At 49.4% G+C, this 20,044-nt stretch overlaps 1 long non-coding RNA gene across 2 annotated transcripts; it reads right to left on the bottom strand.

Annotated features, from left to right (window-relative positions):
• Positions 1 to 15,282: 15,282 nt before the first annotated feature.
• LOC107148643 lies at positions 15,283 to 20,013 on the bottom strand. Of its 2 annotated transcripts, XR_001504299.2 has the most exons (3): positions 19,775 to 20,013; positions 18,755 to 18,880; positions 15,283 to 16,984 (listed from the first exon to the last, which is right to left on the bottom strand). It is a non-coding gene; the product is annotated as an uncharacterized LOC107148643 (long non-coding RNA). The 2 variants fall into 2 exon arrangements; XR_007347418.1 differs by having other exon boundaries at positions 15,283 to 18,880.
• Positions 20,014 to 20,044: the final 31 nt, after the last annotated feature.

Here is a 20,044-nt window from a genome sequence, read left to right as displayed (position 1 = left end):
TCTCACAGGGGCCGGGGCAGATTTATGGGGCCGCGGGTGTGGCTGGCTGTTACTCAGCCTCTGACTTTTTAATTCCTTAGTCTCCTCACCCACCCCGCCCCCTCCCCAAGAAGGCCTTTGTGCAGGACAATGAGGAATCTATAAATTCCGGGGGACAGGGATGTGGGGGAGGGGAACACCGGCTCCTTCAGCGCCCCCTACCTGCCCTGGAGGCCCTGCGTAAATAACTAGAGGTGGCTTCCACGACCTGTCCCACCTCCGCTGATCCACCCTGGAGCCAGAAAGGTGGCTAAATCTCACCACCATCTTTTACAGATGAAGAAGCTGAGGCTCGGAGGCTGACCTCCCTGTCTCTAATACCTGCTGCACTCGCTCGGCTTTCACTCCTTTTTTCTCCTCCTCTTGCTGGTTCCCTGGTCGTTTCCTCAGTCAGGCATTCACTCAACAAACACCTAGGGAGTTCCAGCTCTTCCTGCAAGGCCAAAAACTTGCTAACAAGTCGGATATGGGTGAGACCCAGGCCCTTGCACTGAGCGCCACACAGTGGATCCATAGGCACCAAAGAGTAGCTGTAAGCCAGCTTTCCCGTTAGTGGCCTGTACCAGTGTGCCGCAGTCCGGCTGCAGCAAAATAATCGGGGGGTGACGAATAACTTGTGTACGTTGATACAGCAGGAGTAGGAGCCGTTTATTGCAGGACAGGAGCAGTACTTATACATTCCACACAGCTTATCTAATTAGCATAAACTAGATACATCAGTCAACCAATCAGGAATCTCTACACCTAATGGCTCGGTTTTGTTACTTCTCAAACCACTCCCTCTGACATTTTGCCAGGCACCATCCAGACTTGTTTACGAACTTTAACATTCCCCTGGCAAAATGCCAGGTGTTATTTTGACTTGTTTACAGACTCTAACACCAGTGCCCTTATTCTTTCATGGGCAAGGCCTCTGTGGCCGATGAAGCACCTTCCTGAGCATTTATATTTTTTATTTTTTTAAATTTTTTAGTTGTAGTTGGACACAATATCTTTATTTTATTTATTTTTATGTGATGCTGAGGATCAGACTCAGTGCCTCGCATGTGCTAGGCGGGCGCTCTACCAGTGAGCCACAACCCCAACTGTATGGGGATTGTACTCAGGGGCACTTGATCACTGAGCCACATCCCCAGCCCTATTCTGTATTTTACTCAGAGATGGGGTCTCACTGAGTTGCTTAGCACCTCACTGTTGCTGAAGCTGGCTTTGAACTCTCAATTCTCCTGTGCAGGACCCTCTGGAGGGTGGCAGAACGGAACTAGGAACTAGACCCTGTCTTCCACACCACTGTGGATGTTATGGGCACCCAGAGTAAGGGCATAGCTGTGACTAAACTGCCCCCTGCCTCCTTGACCAAACTAGCCCTGTGCCAGCCCCTACCGTGCTGACCCTTCCCACGTGTTCTGTTGGACTTCTGTTTGTTTCCACCTCCCTGTAATAATAATGACTCCCCCTGCTCACCTTTATATTTATTTATCATATATATATATATAGTAACAATTAAGCATCATCAATGCTTATGATGCACATTCATGTTTGTTGAATGACTACACACTTTTTCTTTTTTTTTGGCAGTACTAGGACTGAACCTAGGGGTACTTTAACACTGAATTACACCTCCCTGCCCTATTTTTCCATTTTTATTTCGAAACAGGGTCTTGCTAAGTTGCCCATGCTGGCCTTCAACATATTTTTTAAGTTTTTTATTTAAATTTTTTTTTTTAGTTATTGATGAATACTTTTATTTTATTTGTTTATTTATTTACTTTTATGTGGTGCTGAGGATTAAACCTAGTGCCTCACATGTGCTAGACAAGTGCTCTAACACTGAGCTACAACCCCAGTCCCTGGCCCCAAGTGTTTGATCCTCCTGCCTCAGCCTTCCAATCACTGGAATCCTAGGCATGTGACACTGATCCTGGCATGACCAAACACTCTTCTGTGAATTCTGTTGTAGAGCTGTGAGCATGGTGTATCTGCTTGTTAACTGAGCGGGTGAATGTCTACTTCACAGAGGAGTTGTTGTAAAATTAAACTAGGTGAGCCATGTGAAGTGCTTAGAATAATGCCCAGCACATAGTAAGCACTCTGTGGACCACCAAGATTATTGTCCTCATAAACTACAACCCTGCCTGTGTGTGCAAGGCATCTGGGTGAACATAGGTGCATACAGGTGTTTGCAGTTGGCTTCTCCTAGGTGACTGAATGGACCAGTGTTCAGTTTCAGCAGCTCCTTCATTCTGTAAATGTGTGCAGTACATATTGTGTACCTCCAAGGCTTGTTTCAGGCATTGCACTAACAGAGAGCCTGAAAGTCAAGGTCCCAAGCTCATGAAGCTGACATTCTGGCAAATAAAGCCAACCATAAACCAGTTGAATAAGGAAGAGAAATACAGCATGTGGTGAGTCCTGCAAAGAAAAATATAAGGTTAAGTTTCAGATTGGGTAGGGCAGAAGAGGTTGCTTTCGTGTTGTGGTTGTGATGGTAGGAAGAAACCTGTGAAGGAGCCGGGTAGAGCCATCTAAGCAAAGGGACCAGCAAGGCCAAGCCAGAGGTTGGGAAAGCCTGCCAAGCTCAAGGATCAGAAAGGCAATGGGTGTGAACAGAGTTAGGCAGAGGAGAGAGTGGGAAGAGGAAAGATCAGCACAGGCCATGGAGGAAAGTTGGGAAACCTTGGCTGTTTGTGAAGCTGGGAGTGACGTGCTGTATGGTTTTGTTTTTCTGATTGGTATTTTTAAAGGTATCTCAGGCTGCCTGTGAATTGACTGTTGGAAAGCAAACAGGAGCCTCTGTTTGTGCAAGGAAATGATAGGGGCTTAGTGGGGGTGGGGGTTTTGCTGACTTAAGATCCTAGAGACACACAGACAAAATTCAGGGTTGGGACAGGAGAGAAATTTGGGGAGGAAGAAAGAACTAGGGAGCCAAACTGCCCAGTTGTTTCTATTCCAGGTCAGGAGAATCCTCTTGCCCCTGACCCACAGAAGCCAACCCCAACCATGTGCTTCTCCTTCTCTCTACAGTCAGCACCCCTAAATCAGGGCATTCCAGGCTGGCTCTTGATGGTCCTTTGTGCCCTCTGCTTTCCTCTATAATGAGTCAGCACCTGCCAAGGCCCACTGCTTAGATTTCGAACCCTCACCCTATCCGTCCTGAGGTCACTTAGGTGCACTACATACATCTCCACTCTCCCCACCCTGGGCCACTCAACCTGGAAATAAATCTTCAGGCCTGGAGCTGGATGGGGCACTGGCCTCGAACAACTCAAGGGGTAGGGGAGATGGTGGCCTTTCCCAAGGGACTCTGGCCCAGTCCCTGAAAAAGGAAGTGTCCCCACCTGGCACTCAAGCCCTTTTCCCTGGAAGCCTGGACGTCCATGCGATGGCCACCGGAGTGTCCCTCGCCGCCCCGCCGGGTTTGAGGACTGGGGACACCGCCCCTCGGCCAGCGCAAGCCAGAGGCTGACCTTCCGGCCTCGGACTGCGGGCGGGGGAGGGTCGGAGCGTAATTGCTGCCATCTGCTCCCTCCGCCCTCCCCTTCCCCCANNAGGGCAAGGGCGAGGGGCGGCGGAAGCCGAGGCCAGAGCCCCCAGTGCGTAGAGAGGAGGCAGAAGTTGTCTCTGGAGGCGGAGCAAACTGGCTTGCCGGCCTGGGCACCGCTCAGAGCCTGTGCCCGGTCTGCAGAAAGGGCACGCAGCACCTACTTTTTGGGTACGCCCTGGGATTTGATCCCAGAGTCTGAGAAGCCACAACCTGCTGTGGGCAAGTTGCAAGTCCGGCTGGTCTCAGGCATCTCCACAGCCTTGCTGTAGTCTTGGGAAGCCCCGCCCACCCCGCCCCTCCTACCCCGCCCACCCCGCCCCTCCTACCCCGCCCCTGAGGCAGAGGGGAATTGGTGACAGGGTTAAGTTACTGTGATAGAGATGGGAACCCTGAGGAAATAGGGACTCGCTGAGGAAGAGGGAGTGTGGGCTGCAAGGTAGTATCAAGGCCATCTCATGAGTACTCTGCACCCTCAGCTTCAGGGTAAAAGGTGGGGTCTTACTACAATTCAGGGGCATGTCAGTGAATGTTTGGGAGTCCCTTTTAGTATCTTCATGGCTTTAAATAATCTGCTTTATTTTTCTCCTAAGAAAGAACACTTCTGCCCAGCACTCTGAATCTTGATTGATCTTGGCTTTCCCTCACCCTCCTTTTTTCTTTGAGTTGCTGGTAATAGAACCTGGGACCTTGCACAGGCTGGTAAGCCCTCTACCACTGAGCTACTCCCTCAGTCCATACAACATTTTTTTTTTTAAATAAATTCTATTCACTGGAATACTCACAGGGCAGAGGAAGTCCAGGAAGCCACTCACTCAGGTCACCTGGACACACAGTTGTCCTTCCTGCCTAGGACCCAGTACCTCATTTCACAGCACAGAATGCCTGCAGACTTCCCCTTCTGCTATGACAAAGCTGTCTGATTCCTTAGCACAGTGAGTCTTGGAGATGCTAAGCAGGCCTCTGGTCAGCCCTGATGGCCCTTTCCCTACAAGGAAAGGAAGCACTATGAGATGTTCTGGAATCACAGGAACCAGTGGATGACCTGAGGGTTCTTGTCTTCTGAGGCATCTGGAGCTGGGGTTGGAAGGAGGAGTGGATGTTCTAGTGGCAAAAGATAAAAGGTATCCCAGGCAGAAGAAACAGCGTGTGCAAAAGATCCAGGAGTTTGAAAGCAGATCTGTGCTGGGAAAGAGTGAGAGCTTGATGAGCCTGGAGCAAATGCGGGAGAGGAGGCGTGGACTGTGGTAAGGAGGAAACAGGTGTGTAACAGGCGACCAAAGTGGACATATACACCAGGACAAGGGGGTTAGACTTAAGTTTGCTGTAGCAAATTGAATATCCTCACTGGAGTGAAGCTCACAGGAAGTGAGATAAAAAGGTCAGTGCTAGCCCTGTGAGAAAAGGCTATTCAAGGAAAGGGCTGTAGCTCAGTGGTAGGGCACTTGCCTAGCACCTCTGAGGCCCAGCACCACACACACATACACACACACACACATACACACACACACACACACAGTCTATTCACTCACCTGGGCTACAGACCTGGGAGATGGCAGTTACTGGTGGGGGACTTTGGAGCATGAGGAAGCCCCAAAGATTCCTTCTGAGGGCCGCAGTTGTCAGGAGGCTTAGCCATTTATTGCCATATGGGAATGCAAGCCTAAGTGTTGCCAGATGTTTTCAAGAAAAATTAGAAATGTAGACTTTCATGTGTTGCCTACTGGTTTTTAAGTGCTGACAACTATTTTTTAAGACTAGTGCTCAAAATACCACAACACAAAAATATCTGGGGACCAAGTTGGACCCATTGGGCAACCAAGTTGGACCCATTGGGCATCACTCTTCTGCAGTTGCAGAGTTGTTGGAAAGTTGTGGGAAGTCTTGTGAGGAGGGAAAAGACCTGAGTGGCAGGCTGAGGTCTTAGGGTGCCCACTTGGGCAGTGTGGCGAATGGCCTAGTAGCTGGTCACTAGGGGCAGTTTTAGTTACCCATGCTTGACTGTGGCCTGAATAAAAGCAGCTGACCAAGAGAGGAGGGAGGACTACCCAGGCACAGTGTAGGGGTCCTCAGGGATTAACTTTCCTGGACTGTTAAAGATTTAAAGACTGCTATCCCTTTATCCCCTTTAAAGGACTGTAAAAGAAAAAAAAAAGTCATCTAGTGGGTAGGGAGGCCTATTTTGAGATAGATGCCTCTGAAAATTTCCAAGGTTGGGTGCTGGTGGCCACCCATGGAGCTGGATAAAATATTCCAGAAAGCTTGACCAAGTGGGGCCATGCTGGGGGAAGGGCTCAGGAATCTGGCCTGGCCTTCAGGAAGACCCCAGCTAGCCCTAATGGGAACCACACGTGGGGTGAGCTTGGAATTCTGGATTGCCTGTGACATTTGGCTTTGGAATCAGACCCTTGGCTGGGGTCACTCCTGACCCACTGAAGTCTGAGGCCTCCTAGGCCTGCTCCCTTTGTAATGGCTGCCAGACATATTCTGCCCCGCACCAGCCCTGAGGCCTGCCTGGTTCCTAAAGAGGGGACCCGTTTCCTGCTAGGAGAGCACCTGATCCTTGGGGGAGTAGGGATTCTCAGATCAGAATTCTAGACTTTCTGCTGGGCCAAGGGTAGATGCCATCAGAGATACAAGTTCCTTCCAGTGTCTGCTAAAGCAGAGTTTCCTGAACTTTAGCAGCCTTTCTGGATCCCTGAGCTGTGTATGGCCTTGTAGAGGCTGGCATCCTCAACTTCCCTCCTCCATCTTGGGCTCTGTGGCTCTGGCAGTCAGGCCCCTGCCACGGCCCATAGGGTTAATTTCTTCAGGCCCCACGAGCAGGGAGTAGTCAAGGTATAGCCCTGGGAGCAGGTGTTTTGCTCCCAAAACTTGACTGTAAAAACTGGGAGGTCCAGGTGTGGTGGCACATACCTGTAAACCCAGTGGTTCAGGAGGCTGAGGCAGGAGGATCTTGAGTTCAAGGTCAGCCCCAGCAACTTAGGCCCTGAGCAATTCAGTGAGATCCCCGTCTCTAGACAAAATATAAAAAAGGGCTGGGGATTTGGCTCAGTGGTCTCTCCTTGCATACTTTCTTCTCCCCTAACTCCCAAACCTCCTGGCCAAGGGACTGCAGCTGTGTGAAAAGGAGTCTAGCAGAGGGCTAGAAAAACTTCTGGTCTTTGCGTGGCTCACCCAGGGTTTGGGCGCTGTCATCACATCCCCTAAACCCTCTTCATCACCCTCTGCCTGTAGGGTGTCTGTGTGGGTGGGATGCACTTTCTGCTTCAATGCCTGACACTTCCAGTGCCCACCTCTGGCCCAGCCTCCTCCCCCTTGGTACCCCTCATGAGAACTTCCAGGCAGCCTGCTCAGCATCAGGCCAGGGGCCCAGGAGCTGGGACAGGCTGCATTCCTGGGGGAAGGGGAGAGGAGAGAAAGACTGCAGTGCTCTCTCCTCCCTTCCAGCACAGATATATGCTGCCAGACTGATGCTCTCTAGCTATGGTGAAGATGGCCAGCCGCTGGCAAAGGCATCAGGGCCAGGGACCTATGGGCCTCTCCTGCCCTCTGCTCAGGAGGAAGTCTTCTGTGCCTGCAGCTGTTCCACTCCTGGTGGGACCCAAGGCCTCAGCATGGGCAGGGTCCCACAGAAGTCACTAGGTAGAGGTCCAGAGTTTAAATGATCAGGCATGCACCCAAGACAGGGCAGGCAATTAGGGCCTCTCCTTGACAGGACTTATCACACATTCCTGTTGCAGGGTAGCCTAATCTCCCAGTGGTCTCCAAAGAGGAAGTTCAGAGGCTTCCAGAGAGAAATAGGGCCCAGCAGAATGGAAATCCAGCCGCAGTTGTAAGCGATGAGAGAGCGCTGGGCCTAGGAGCTGGGGACACGGGTAGTCCCTCCAACCCCATCCCCCAGCGCGGTTTCGGGAAACGTTCCCAATGAATATTTAATAGCTCAGCGCTGGGCCTGATTGAATTTTAATGTGGGTGACTGGAGCCCTGGAGCCCTGGAGCCCGAGTCCAGGCAATTAGTCAGGAGCCATTAACGCTGACCGAGTTGATTTATGGGCGGGACCCGGCTCTGGCTGGGGGGAGCCCAGGCTGTCCGCCGCACGTGATTGGGCAGCAAAGTCTCTGGTGCCAGCCAATCCCTCCGGCTGTCTCCGCCTGCTTTGCGTCTCATTTGCATAGCACTGCCTGTGCGCAAACTTGGGCTGTGTGTGGGGAGACCCCATAGGTGGAGGAGGGCGGAGGACTGGGAGCTGGACCGGCTTGGTTCTGCTGTGGGGTCTGGCTAGCGTTTAAAGCGATGCCCGGAAAACCTCTCCGTTTTGCTCGGGGGATTCCATCCACAATCCCGCCACCTCAGGAGCCTCCCGGTTCTAGGGCAAAATTCCAAAGGAGAAGAAGTAGTGTCCAGGGCCCATCTGGAAATTGGACTGAGTTGTTGGCCTCGGGACCAAACAAAATGCTCAGCTATTACTGACAGGAAAATTATTGAGCTATTACTGTATGCCTTTGCCCTGCACTGCGCTAGCTAGCCCACCTAGCTGCTCGGCCTCCTTGCTGTCTTGCCCCCCACCTCCAGCTTCTGCACAGATCAGGATGGGATTGTGGGTTTGGGGGTTCTGAGTTATGTTCCAGAGGACCAGGGTTGAGAGCAAGGGGCTGTTGGAGGGGACGGCCCTCCTCCACTCCAGTCCTTCATCCCCCTGACCTGTGTGAATGAGCTGGGACTCAAGCCTGGAGTGCTCTATTGAACTATGCCCGACCCCTTAAATCATAGGTCAAGGATTTAGCTGGCCTGTCTGCTGCCACTCTGGCAGGTGGCCTTCTTCTCACCCCCGCCCCCCTTTTCCCAGCCTTCATCCAGCAGACTGTGGGGAAGTGGCCAGGGCAGGCATCCTCCCTTTACCAGGCAGGCATCCCTGTTTCTGAACTTTATCTACGCTGGAATGGAGAAAGCCTGTGGTCTGTATTGGAGGCATGGGTAATGGAGGCAGGTTGAATAGAGGCCCAAGCTGGAAGGTTAGTCCCTACTGGGAGGCCATAGAGAACTTGGCAGAACGGGGAGACATTAGTCAAGGAAGACTTCCTGGAAGGTGGGGCAGAATAGAGAGGGGAAGGAAGGGAGGGACAGAGTCAAAGAAAAGGATAAGGAGTGGAAATCCTCTGTAGGGGAACATCCTGTTTGAGGCACTAGAGAGTAAGTGAACACTCAAAGGGTCCCAAATGTCAGCTGTGGTTAGTACTCTGGTGGCAGTAGCTGGGCATGCATATCACTTCATGATGAGTAATCTAAAGAGCTATGGATTCTTTGATTTCCCATTTTATAGCTTGGCATGGTGGTAGCTTTCCTGAAGAGCATGGAAGCCTGGTTTCCCCAGCAAGATCAAGATTTTGTTAGCAAGTTAGGAGGGCAATGGTCGCTGGTAAATTACCTTTAGTGATTGTTTTATGCCTGCTTCTTTCTCATTTCTAGAATTTAGATTTTGTGCAAGGATCCCACCTCGATCCCACATCAATGATTGAAACCTATATGCAACCCAGGAATAGATCATGATACATTGGTACAGTCTTAGTACTCCTGCCCTCTAACCAGGGATTGGTTTAAGCATGAAAACAACTACCTGTGGCCACCTAACATGTATTTTCCTCTCTTCTTCCTTAAAGAATCGAATTTTATTTAAGGTGACCAAGTGCCTAACTAAAAAATATTTCTGTCATCTCTTACAGCTAGTGATCAAGTTCTGATCAATGAGATATAAACAGATATGTTCTGTGGGACATATGAGGTGGTCATTTAAGGAAGCCGATTTTGCTGAGGACCAACATTTGTCCTTCCTCTTTTTTTTTTAAAGAGAGAGAGAGAGAGAATTTTAATATTTATTTTTTAGTTTTCGGCGGACACAACATCTTTGTTTGTATGTGGTGCTGAGGATCGAACCCGGGCCGCACACATGCTAAGCGAGCGCGCCACTGCTTGAGCCACATCCCCAGCCCCTGTCCTTCCTCTTTTGCTCATTTTGGTCTCCAGCATAGATCTGGTGGCTGGAACTCCAGCAGCCATTTTGGAGTGAGAGATGAATTTGAGAATGAAATGATGTGAAATGGGTAGCATCTGGGTCCCTGATGGTACTGACATTATGGAGCCCCGACACTAGCACTGCCTGCCTTTTAAAAGTCACATGTGACTTTTATGTGAGAAAAAACATTCTTCAGTCTTATGTAAATCACACTGAGTTTAGCTAACATGTAACTAAACTTAATTCTAATTAGAAGAGGCAGAGTATGGTTTCTGGTTAACTATACAGGAGGGAAAATCTGGATGTATCTGGGCAAGATTTTGTTGCTCTTCAAAGAAGGCACCTGGGAGGAATTGTTGGATGCACACAGACTGCTTTGAACTGCATCAAGCATTTTGTAAACATGAGGGAAACCATCCAGGGACACGGAAAATGTGCTGAGGGTGTTAGGATATAGAGACAGAAGGAACCTGGGTCCTTAGAGATGGAATTGAGTCTCTGAATTAGCTCAGGAACCACCACTTCTTAAGATTTCTTATGTGACATCCTGTTTAGTCCATTCTAAGAAGCATATTTAACATTTTTGAAATCAGTAAACATCATAGAATCAACAGCATCTTAGTCTCTGTCAGCTAGATAGCTTCTGTGACTTGGCTGTCCTTGAATGTGAGAATCTGATGGTGTTCCCAGTATCATAATAGGATGATGTCTATGTGGCTTCAAAGGAAATCCTGGAGGTAGTAGTGGTAGTGGTGGGCAGCTTGCAAAATGGCCCCAGATGATCCTCACCTCTGCTCTTTATTATAGCTTTGTGCAGCCTTCTCCCACATTATTCTGGAGTTGGACTGTCTGAAACCATATGGCAGAAATCATGATGCGTCACTTCTGATATTAGGTTATCAAAAGACTGTGGTTTCTGTCTTGAATGCTCATTCATACTCTTGGATTATTTTGCTGTGTAGGAGGTCAGCTGTCATGTTGTGAAGATAGTCAGGAGGTATACAGAGAGGCCCTCATAGTGTGGACCTGAAGTATCCAGCCAATGACCAACTAGGAACTGAGGTCTGCCAACAGCTATGTCAGTGAACTTAGGAGTGGATTCTCCATGCCCATGGTACACAGCTTGAGTACAACCTCCTAAGAGACCATGATAAGCTAGAACCATCCTGCTAAGCCATTCCCAGATTCCTGACTCTTACAGAGTATAAGAGAAATAATGCTTTGTGGCTTAAAACTGCCAATATTTGGGATAGTTTTTTTTTTTATGCAGCAATAGATAATAAATTCAGCAGAGCATTCTTAAGCAATGTTCTTTCAGGCTGGGGTTGTGGCTCAGTGGTAGAGCACTTGCCTGGCATGTGTGAGGCACTGGTTCGATTCTCAGCACTGTGTGTAAATAAAGAAAAGTCTATCAACAACTAAAAGATAAAAATAAATAAATAAAATAAAATTATTGTGTCCATCTAAAAAATTTAAAAAAAAGTTCTATCACCAATACTGATGATATTCTAAGATGATGATTGTGTGGAAAAACAGACATTGATGGTTGAGAATTGAAAGGTGATTCCAAGAATTAGACTCTGACAAAGTTTTAAGAACACCTTAAGTGATTTATTTCACCTATATTTTCTTTGTTACATATGTACAAGAATAATTTATGTTAAAAATTTCCGTGTAAGTCTAAGAGCTTTTTCAGCAAATATAAAATAAAAAAATTTAAGTGATAAAAACTATTATCAGTTTAACCAGCAGTGTTTTTTCTTTCTCATGGTACATAAAGCAGCAGTGCTTATTGACATTGGTGGCACCTAATGGGAAGAAATATGGTATTCTTATTGTACAAGCTATTGTGAGGTGAATTTAATAGTACTTGCAGCAGAGGATTTTAAACTCAGGGGAACATGGAAATCAGGTTGAGGAGGAGGAAGTAAGGGGAAGAGAACAGGTATATGAGGGAGACTGGCGGATGGCTGGGCAAGGGTTTGTGGCAAATAGCTCAAAAATATTTATAGGAGATCCATATTGCTCACTGTTGAAGTATGTTTGTACTAATCCTCCAGTGGTTTACTAAGAGCCTGGAAGTGTTTTCCCCACCTCTTGGTATCAGGGATTGAACCCAGAGGTGCTTAACCATTGAGCCACATCCCCAGCTCTTTTTATGTTTTTTTTTTTTTTTTTAGTTGTCAAAGGCTCTTTTGTTTTATTTATTTATATGTGGTGCTAAAGATCGAACCCAAGGCCTCACACATGCCAGGCAAGCAATCTCACAAAGTTTGAGCCACAACCCCAGCCCATCATTTTTTTTTTTTAAATTTGTTCTAATTAGTTATACATGACAGTAGAATGCATTCTGACAACTTCTCCTTCCTCTGGCTGAACATAGTGCAGAGTCACATGGGTAGCGTAATCCTGCATGTATATAGGGTAATAATGTCCATCTCATTCCACTGTCCTTCTCATCCCCACACGCCTCCCCTCCCCACTCCCCTCTGCACAATCCAAAATTCCCTTCATTCTTCCCTAACTGCACCCGCCCTCCCCCCTTATGGATTAGCATCATCTCATCAGAGAAAACATCTGGCCATGGCTTTTTGGGTTTGGCTTACTTTGTTTAACATGATATTCTCCAGCTCCATCCATTTACCTGCAAATGCCATAATTTCTTTCTTCTTTAGAGATCTCCAGCCCTTTTTATTTTTTATTTTGAGGCAGGGTCTTGCCAAATTGCTTAGGGTCTCACTAAGTTGCTAAGACTGAGCCTGGAGTCTTGTCACTCTTGGTGTCTAGCAAATGCTGGCTGCCTTAGAAATGCTTGTGTTTCCCAAATAAAAAACAGGAACATGTGACCTGACATGGGTTTCCTACCTTTCAACTTTTATTTGACACCCAAATTCTTTATGGGTTTACCCATTCACAACTTCATGGCTAATAGGAGGGGTTATGGAAACCTGCAGAGGGATGCTCTTCTTAGCTTCCATTGGTGTGGCCAATGGTTGGGCAAATATCCAGGGGCCAAAATCTGCACTGGGCATGAGAAAGGACTGGGGATGGTGTCTAGTTGGGTTTTGGACCGAGTTAATCATTGGTCCCCATTCATAGATTTTGACAGATTAGCCTCTGGTTGGCCAATGAGAAGGTGCTGGTATATATCAACCCACTTTTAGGGGAAAGCTGGGGCCCAGGGCACTGAATTCACAGGGTAAACTAGGGCAGATGCGGATTTCAACCTGAGCACTCTGGCCCCAAAGCCTGTTCACGTTTTTTACGTGTTTGTGATCCGTGGGGAATTCAGCAGCCATTGACCCCAAGTCCCCCATTTTACAGTCGGAGAGTAGCCGCCTGAGAGGCAGCAGGGCCTGCCAAGGACCTGGCGCTGGGGATGGGCGTGGGGAGCAGGGCGCGGGGCTGCGGGCCTGGAGCGGGTACGCATAGATGCGGGGTGGAGGGGAGTGGGTTTGGGAGGCCACGGGCCTCCTCATTCCGGGGATTCCCGAGGCAGCCATTGTCGGGAGGAATGTCGGCGGGAGGGCGGGGCGGCTTCCGGTGGCTTGGTGGCTTTGTGCTCTTCCCAGGCCCCGGGCGGTGTGGTGAGGCCTTCAGGGCAGTTTCCTGGGCTTCCAGGGCAGGTCTGAGAGATGAAAGTACTGGGTCCTGGAAGAGCCACCTGGAGGCTCCTGGCAGCTAAGGACAGGCACCCATAACGTCCCCAGGAATGATTGTAAGCAGCAATCTCACAGGTGCGCACACAGGTGGCCTCACAAGTTTATTCATCAAACTTTATCTTGGGGGAAAATGAAAAATGAAGGAAACCTGTTAATCATGCCCGAAAAGTGGAATATTAAACTGTCATTAACAATTAAGTGGAATAGCCCATGTGGAGGCCCACACCTGTAATCCAAGCGGCTGGAGGCAGGAGCATTTGAGGCCAGCCTCAGTGATTTAGCGAGACCCTGTCTGAAAATAAAAAAGGGCTGGGGATTTGGCTCTGTAGTTAAGCACCCCTCGGTTCCATCCAGGTTACCCTCCCCAAAAGTGCGGGGGGTACCTGCCTTTAATCCCAGCTACTCAGGCTGAGGCGAGAGGATGGCAAATTGGAAGCCAACCCCATCGATTTAGGGAGGCCCTGGGTTCGAGGCCATGGGTTCAATCCTAAGCACCACATAAAAATAAATAAATAAAATAGAGATTAAAAAAAATTAGGGAGGCCCTAAGCAATTTGGTGAGACTCTGTATTAAAACAAACAAACAAACCGAAAGGGCTGGGGATATAGCATATTGGTAAAGAACCCCTGGGTTCAATTCTGGGGGCTGGGATATTTAAAAAAAAAAAAAAAAAAGGCTGACTCAGTGGTCTGGTCCTGGGAGCATTCCATCCTCAGTACTTAGTGTAAGTACCTACCATGTGTGTGTGGGAGCTCCTCCAGGTGAGGCTACCCAGGAATAGCCAGGTGTACTGGCACAGCCCTGTAATCCCAGGTACTGGGGAGGCTGAGAGAGGAGGATTGCAAATTCCAGGTCAGCCTGATAATTTAGTGAGACCCTGTTTCAAAATAAAAATAGAAAAAGGGCTCAGTAATAGAGCACCCAGGGTTCATACCCCCTGCCCCCATTATACAGTGTTTTCCAGATAGGAAAAATATTTGTCTACTGAGAAAAGCAGATTGCAAAATGCTGTGCAGATCTTTCTCTTTTTCCGCATATCTGTATCTATATTTGGCAGATTCCAAGAATTTACCAATGGTTACTTCTGGTTAGTGGGATAAAGGTGTTTGATTTTTTTTTTTTTTTGTAGTTGGAGATGGACAGAATGCCTTTTTTGTTTGTTTGTTTATTTTTATGTGGTGCTGAAGATAGAACCCAGTGCCTCACGCATTCTAGGCAAGTGCTCTACCACTGAGCCACAGCCCAACCCCTAAAGGTGTCTAATTTTTTATTTTTTAAAAACATATCTACTGGTGTACCTTATTTTATTTATTTATACAGAGGTCTCACTAAATTGCTGAGGCTGGCCTTAAACTGAACTCAAGTGATCCTCTTGCCTCAGCTTCCAGAGTAGGTGAGACCAAGGCACATGCCACCATGCCAGGCATATTTTCTGATTTTTTTTTTTAAAAAGGTATTTTATCACTTGTATAAGCAAAGTGTGTGTGTGTGCACATCCTAGTTGCCTGCTGCCCTGGACTAGGCCTCCTTCACTGAAGTTTTTCTTCTGCTCTGAGGGTAAGCACAGGTAGCTGTTGAAGCATTACACGAGTGAGCAACATCTGAGCTAATGATGACAATAGCAACAACTCCCTTAGCACTTGAGAAAGTGCTCCACACACATTATCTTATTTGAATCCCACCACAACTCTGTGAGGTCACACTATCCCCTTTTCCAGGTGGGGAGACAGGCTTCAGGAGGTTAAGTGGCTCCCAGGGACAGCAGCAGGAAAGTGATGGAGCCCATACTCAGCTCTGGCCCCTCAACCACTGCACCCTGCCCCTGACTCAAGCCCCTCACATACCTTGTGTCTGTTCATCCCCCTGCTCCTCTCACTGCCCGCCCCCCACTCCCCGATTTCTCTAGGAAGTATTGGAGTCTTATTAATCAAGTCTTGTGTGTGTGTGTGTGTGTGTGTGGGGATTGAACCCAGGGCCTTGTGCATGCAAGGCAAGCACTCTACCAACTGAGCTGTATCCCCAGCCCATTGTTAATCAAGTCTTTATTCCTATAACTTACTACTCATAGACATCAGTACATGCTATGGAATGAAAGACTAAACATTTGAATATGGAGCCCTGGTGGGGCCTGTCATGGTAGATCCATAACCCCACAATCCCATTCTTTGTCACCTATTTTTTTTTTTTTGGTGTGTGTGTGTGTGTACTGGGGATTGAACTCAGGGTGCTTAACCACTGACCCACACCCCCAGCCCTTTTTTTGTATTTTATTTAGAGACAGCCTCACTAAGTTGCTGAGGCTTTGGACTCTTGATCCTCCTGCCTCAGCCTTCCAAGCTGCTAGATTACAGGCCTGTACCACTGTACTCAGCTAGCCTTGTCTTTTTGTACTTGCTATATTATCTGCATTTATTACCCCTCCCCACCTCCTTTCTTTCTTTCTTTTTTTTCCTATGTTGTCCATGGTGACCACGAAGCACAAACCCCTGGGCTGAAGGAATCTCTTGGGTGCTGCGGCTAGAGGTGTGTACACCACCATGTCAGGCTCTTCCCCTTTCGTAATATTTTATGAGACTTTTGGACAATGACGGCAGCAGGATCTGCTGGCTGTCTATCTGAACCAAGGCACTGAAGGAACCGATTCCCTCCCTGCTACACCACCAGATGCTGAGGGCAACCACCCTAGAGATTAAGGGAGCAGAGGGGAGGAACTTGGTTGGCTCCCCTCCCTGTCTGGAGGGATGGTTTCTATACAGGATCGGTGCTTAGGCAGGATGGGGGCCCACACACCAAGCCTTGCTGAGCGTGCACCCTCTAGACCCTCAACCCAGAGAGATAGTCAAGGGTGTAGGTACAGAGGCTAGGCCAGTCAGGGAAGGCCTCCTGGAGGAGAGAGCTGGCAGGCTGGGCTAGGAAGGGGAGGAGTCAAGGGCAGGAGGGAGAGAAGCGGGAACCTGCCCAGGCAGCCCAGTCCAGTGCTGGATGATTTAAGTACAACCAGATGTGCTGGGAATCTTCGGTCAGGACCAGCTCCTGTGAGGGCAGAGTGGGGGTGGGGAGCTTCTGGGCTACTTGGATTTCCAGTTTCCCATTCTGCCTTAAATCTGTAAGGTTGTGGGAGGGGAGAATCCCAGTGGGGTTCCAGAGGGGCTGGCAAGTTAGGGGACAAGTCATACAGGATTTGATGGCGTATTCTGCCTTTGGGGTTGGGGTGGGACAGTGGGTTCTAGGTAGCAGGATTCTGGGACCAACCCATGAACTCTGGGGAACAGGTAGGATTAGGCTCTGAGGTGGTGCTACTAGCTTTGCAGGGGGTGGGGGACAGGCAGGGGCTTCACAGAGGAGGGCACATCTAGTTGGGTTCTGAAGGATGAATAGATGTTCACTGGGTAGAGTAGGGAAATGAGATTCCAGGCACAGAGACTCAGGTATTCAAATGGGGTGAGTATTTAGTGAGAGGTTCTGTGGGACTATAAGGAACTCACATTAAACATTAGGGGCCCGCGTGGGGTAAGGACTTTGGAAGTGTGATATCATGGTCCCCAAGTGTTGGGTTGACAGAGGTGAAGTGGGGGCTGATGGCCAGTCCCAGCTTCTCCTCCAAATCTTGAGTGGCCTTGCACAGAAGTGGATCTGTGCAGAGGAAGGAGCATTCTTCCTGATTCTCACAGTGGTTCCTAGTGGTCCCTCAGCTGGCTGTGGGGTGGGGACTGGACCCAGACACAACCTGTGACCCAGGGGAAGACAAAGCTGGTATCAGTTCATAAACAGGAAGGGTTGGGTGGGATTGAGCAGGGTTGGAGAGGCCCTGGGAATTGGGTCTTGAAGCCCAAACAGCCAGGAGAAGGGCTAGAGCTTCCATTTGTAGGGAGAGCAGCCTGGGCCCTGGCGAACATGCAGGGGGTAGCAGCCAGCTGGGTGTGGTGTCCTTTGGGCACACACCCCAGTTCCCCGGCCAAGACACATTTCCTTCCTTTCCTGCCTATAATGATTTCTGAGTGTCCAGCTACAGGGCCACAAAGAGAGGTCTCCCCGCCCTTTCCTCTGCCTTTCCTCCATTTCTTTCTTCCTTCCCTTTCCTCTCTCTACCCCTATCCTATCTCAGAGGCCATTTTATTTCCTTCCTCCTTGCTCCACCTGTTCCTCCCTCCCTTACTTTGGCTTCTACTGCCTCCCTCTTTCTCCTCCCTCCCTCTTTCTCCTCCCTCCCTCCAAAACACTTCATATGGATTCTCCCTGAGCCAGTGGGTTGTTTTTCTGAATGTTTTGGAAAGTGCCTGTTGCTGGTCTCTGGGCCAGGAAGGTTTGACACTTCACACACGCTCCTACCCAAATACTTATGCCCCCACCTATGCATGGGATGGCACTTGGCTGCACATCCAGGCACAGCCCCTGCCGCCTGGGGCAGGGTGAGAGTGGGATTCTCTATTTTTGATGTGATACAAGCAAAAGGGCTGGGAATGAATGGAGGGGCCTCCATAGAAGTCAGGCATTATGCCATCATTACCACTATTATTATCCAATCCATTGCTGGGCACTTGACCTGCCCTGGGATGATCTCAATGACCTCAGCAAGGGGCTCTCAAGGCACAGATCCCTTGCCTTGAGAAGAAGGGTTAGCCAGTAGTCCTCAGAGATTAGACTCCCAGGACCTGGCCCAGAGGACAGGAGGTAGAGATCTGGTGCAAGGCCATTTGCCAGGACTGAGTATTTGTCAGATTAGGAAGGATGATGTATTAACAGGATTTTAATGAGCTCAGAGAGGAAGAGGCACACTTCACTGCCTGAGTGCTGATGCAGGATAGGGGTGGAGGGGTGAAGTGACCAATCTCACCCCCACCTGCTAACTAAACCCCTTTAATGAAAAACATGGCAAAAAGAACAACTTAGTATTGCCAAGATGCTGACCTTACCTGATGGAGTCCCAAAGAGGCCTTCTCTAGCATACTGACCTGTCCTACCATGGAATAAGCAAGGCCTTCCTTATCTTTAACCTTGGCCTTTATACATGCACAGGGAGGTTCTCTTTCCAGAAGGGTAAGTAAAACAGAACTCCAGGGTGCACATCAGCAAGTCCTTCAAGCCAGGCCCTTCAGTCCAACCCCACTCCTATCACAACCCCTGCCCTTGAGCCTGGTGGCATATGCCCCCAGACACTCCCATTGCAATGCTACGCTTGGTGTCCCCGCAGGAAGGCACTAATACTGAGGGCTGAGGGCTTCTATCTTAACTCCTGTCTCTGGCCCCTGAGGAAGCTGACAAGTGGGATAGAAAGTATATAGTGGATTCTAGGTCCAACTCTGTTGTATAACCTCAGACATGTCACTTCTCTCTGGGCCTCAGATGCACCATAAATAAAAAAAAATATTGGATCCCAGCTGCTCCTTCCTGTTGTTATCATGGGATTATCCCTCCTGCTTGGGGGTTCTGCTCAGCCAGGATGGTGGCTGAGCCTCCTGCCTTTCTGATTCTGAAGCTGGGCCCCAGCACTCTGAACCTCAGCATATTCCTCCTCTGTGCAGTGGTGAAGTCTTGAGAATGAATTTGGAGAAGAGAGAATTCTGGAGGTGGTAAAGTGAGTTCTAGAACCTTCCTGATGCTGGTCTTGCTTCCCATATGTGGTCTGGAAAAAAAAAAAAAAAGTGAGCTATTGAGGGTCTTCCCCTTCTGTGAATGGCACTTACCCAGGTGCTCCAGGTCTGTCAGAGCCGAGCCTCCTTCTCATTAGAAGGGAGAAGGTAGTGTTTAGAGTTCTGCTAAATGAAGGACATAGCCTGTTGGGAGTCGGGGAGTCAGGGGTGGTGAGGGCCACAAGGTCAGTCTTGCTCTACTGACAGGCAGGATGAGCTGCTCTCCAAAAGGAAAAAATAAAAACACTTCAGAAAAGAGGGCACTTGAGCACTGCCCATGGGTGGAAAGATTGATGTCCTTGGGACCCTTCTGGATGCTCAGTGTCTCTCCAGAATTTTATCTGGACCTTTCACCTTAAGTATAGCCCTTGCTCCGACGGCCTTCCGGGCAAAGGGAGGTCCTGGATTTTTTTCCCCAGTGATGCAAAGTTTTGTGCCTGCAGGACTCTAGGACTCTTTGACTAGGAGTATCACCAGGGCAGGGCAGTGCTTTTGGATTCTCTTAGGTATCCCCAGAGCTAGCCCAATGCTTGGCGCAAAGTAGAAGCTCAACATGCATCTGCTGAATGAACTCAGCAATCACTGAATGCTTTTGGATGCCAATAAGCCGACTAGAGGATTCAGACGCATCCTTCACATTCTCTCCAGCTTCCCACAGTGTGAATGCCGCCTCCTAGGGGAAGCCCTCTAGTGAAGCCCGCGGTTTAAAAGTCACACCCCAGGCCGCTGCCTACGTCCAGGGCTTGCCCTTCTCCCTTCACCCTCCACCCTCCCGCAGTCGGGTGGCATTGGTGCGGAGCTGTGGAATTGCCTGGCTTTGCGTCCTGCCCTCTGCGTCCCGACTGGCGGCGCAGCAGAGTCCGGCACGCAGTAGGTGCTCAGCTCACCTGGGGCGGGGGAAGTAAGCGTGGGTCAACACGGCTTTGGCAAAGGGGCCCTGGTGACAGAGGGGGTCCTGAGCAGCTCGCGGACGGAGCGAACCCGGGTCAGTCGACTTCCCTTTTGCCCTTCGACCCAGGAAGCCGCTCACACCCAGCGGACGCGCTCGGCGAGCCAGGCGGCACAACCCCGGGCTCCCGCCCTCCCCGCCTCCCCCGGCTGCTCAACTACCCCTACTTGCCCGCCGGGCCTCACCCGCTCCGACGGCCCGGGACGGC

Source organism: Marmota marmota, unplaced genomic scaffold (assembly GCF_001458135.2).
Source record: "Marmota marmota marmota unplaced genomic scaffold, marMar, whole genome shotgun sequence".
Taxonomy (NCBI): Eukaryota; Metazoa; Chordata; class Mammalia; order Rodentia; family Sciuridae; genus Marmota; species Marmota marmota.
The sequence above is the reverse complement of the archived record's forward strand: the minus strand, read 5'-3'. Positions and strand labels throughout refer to the sequence as shown.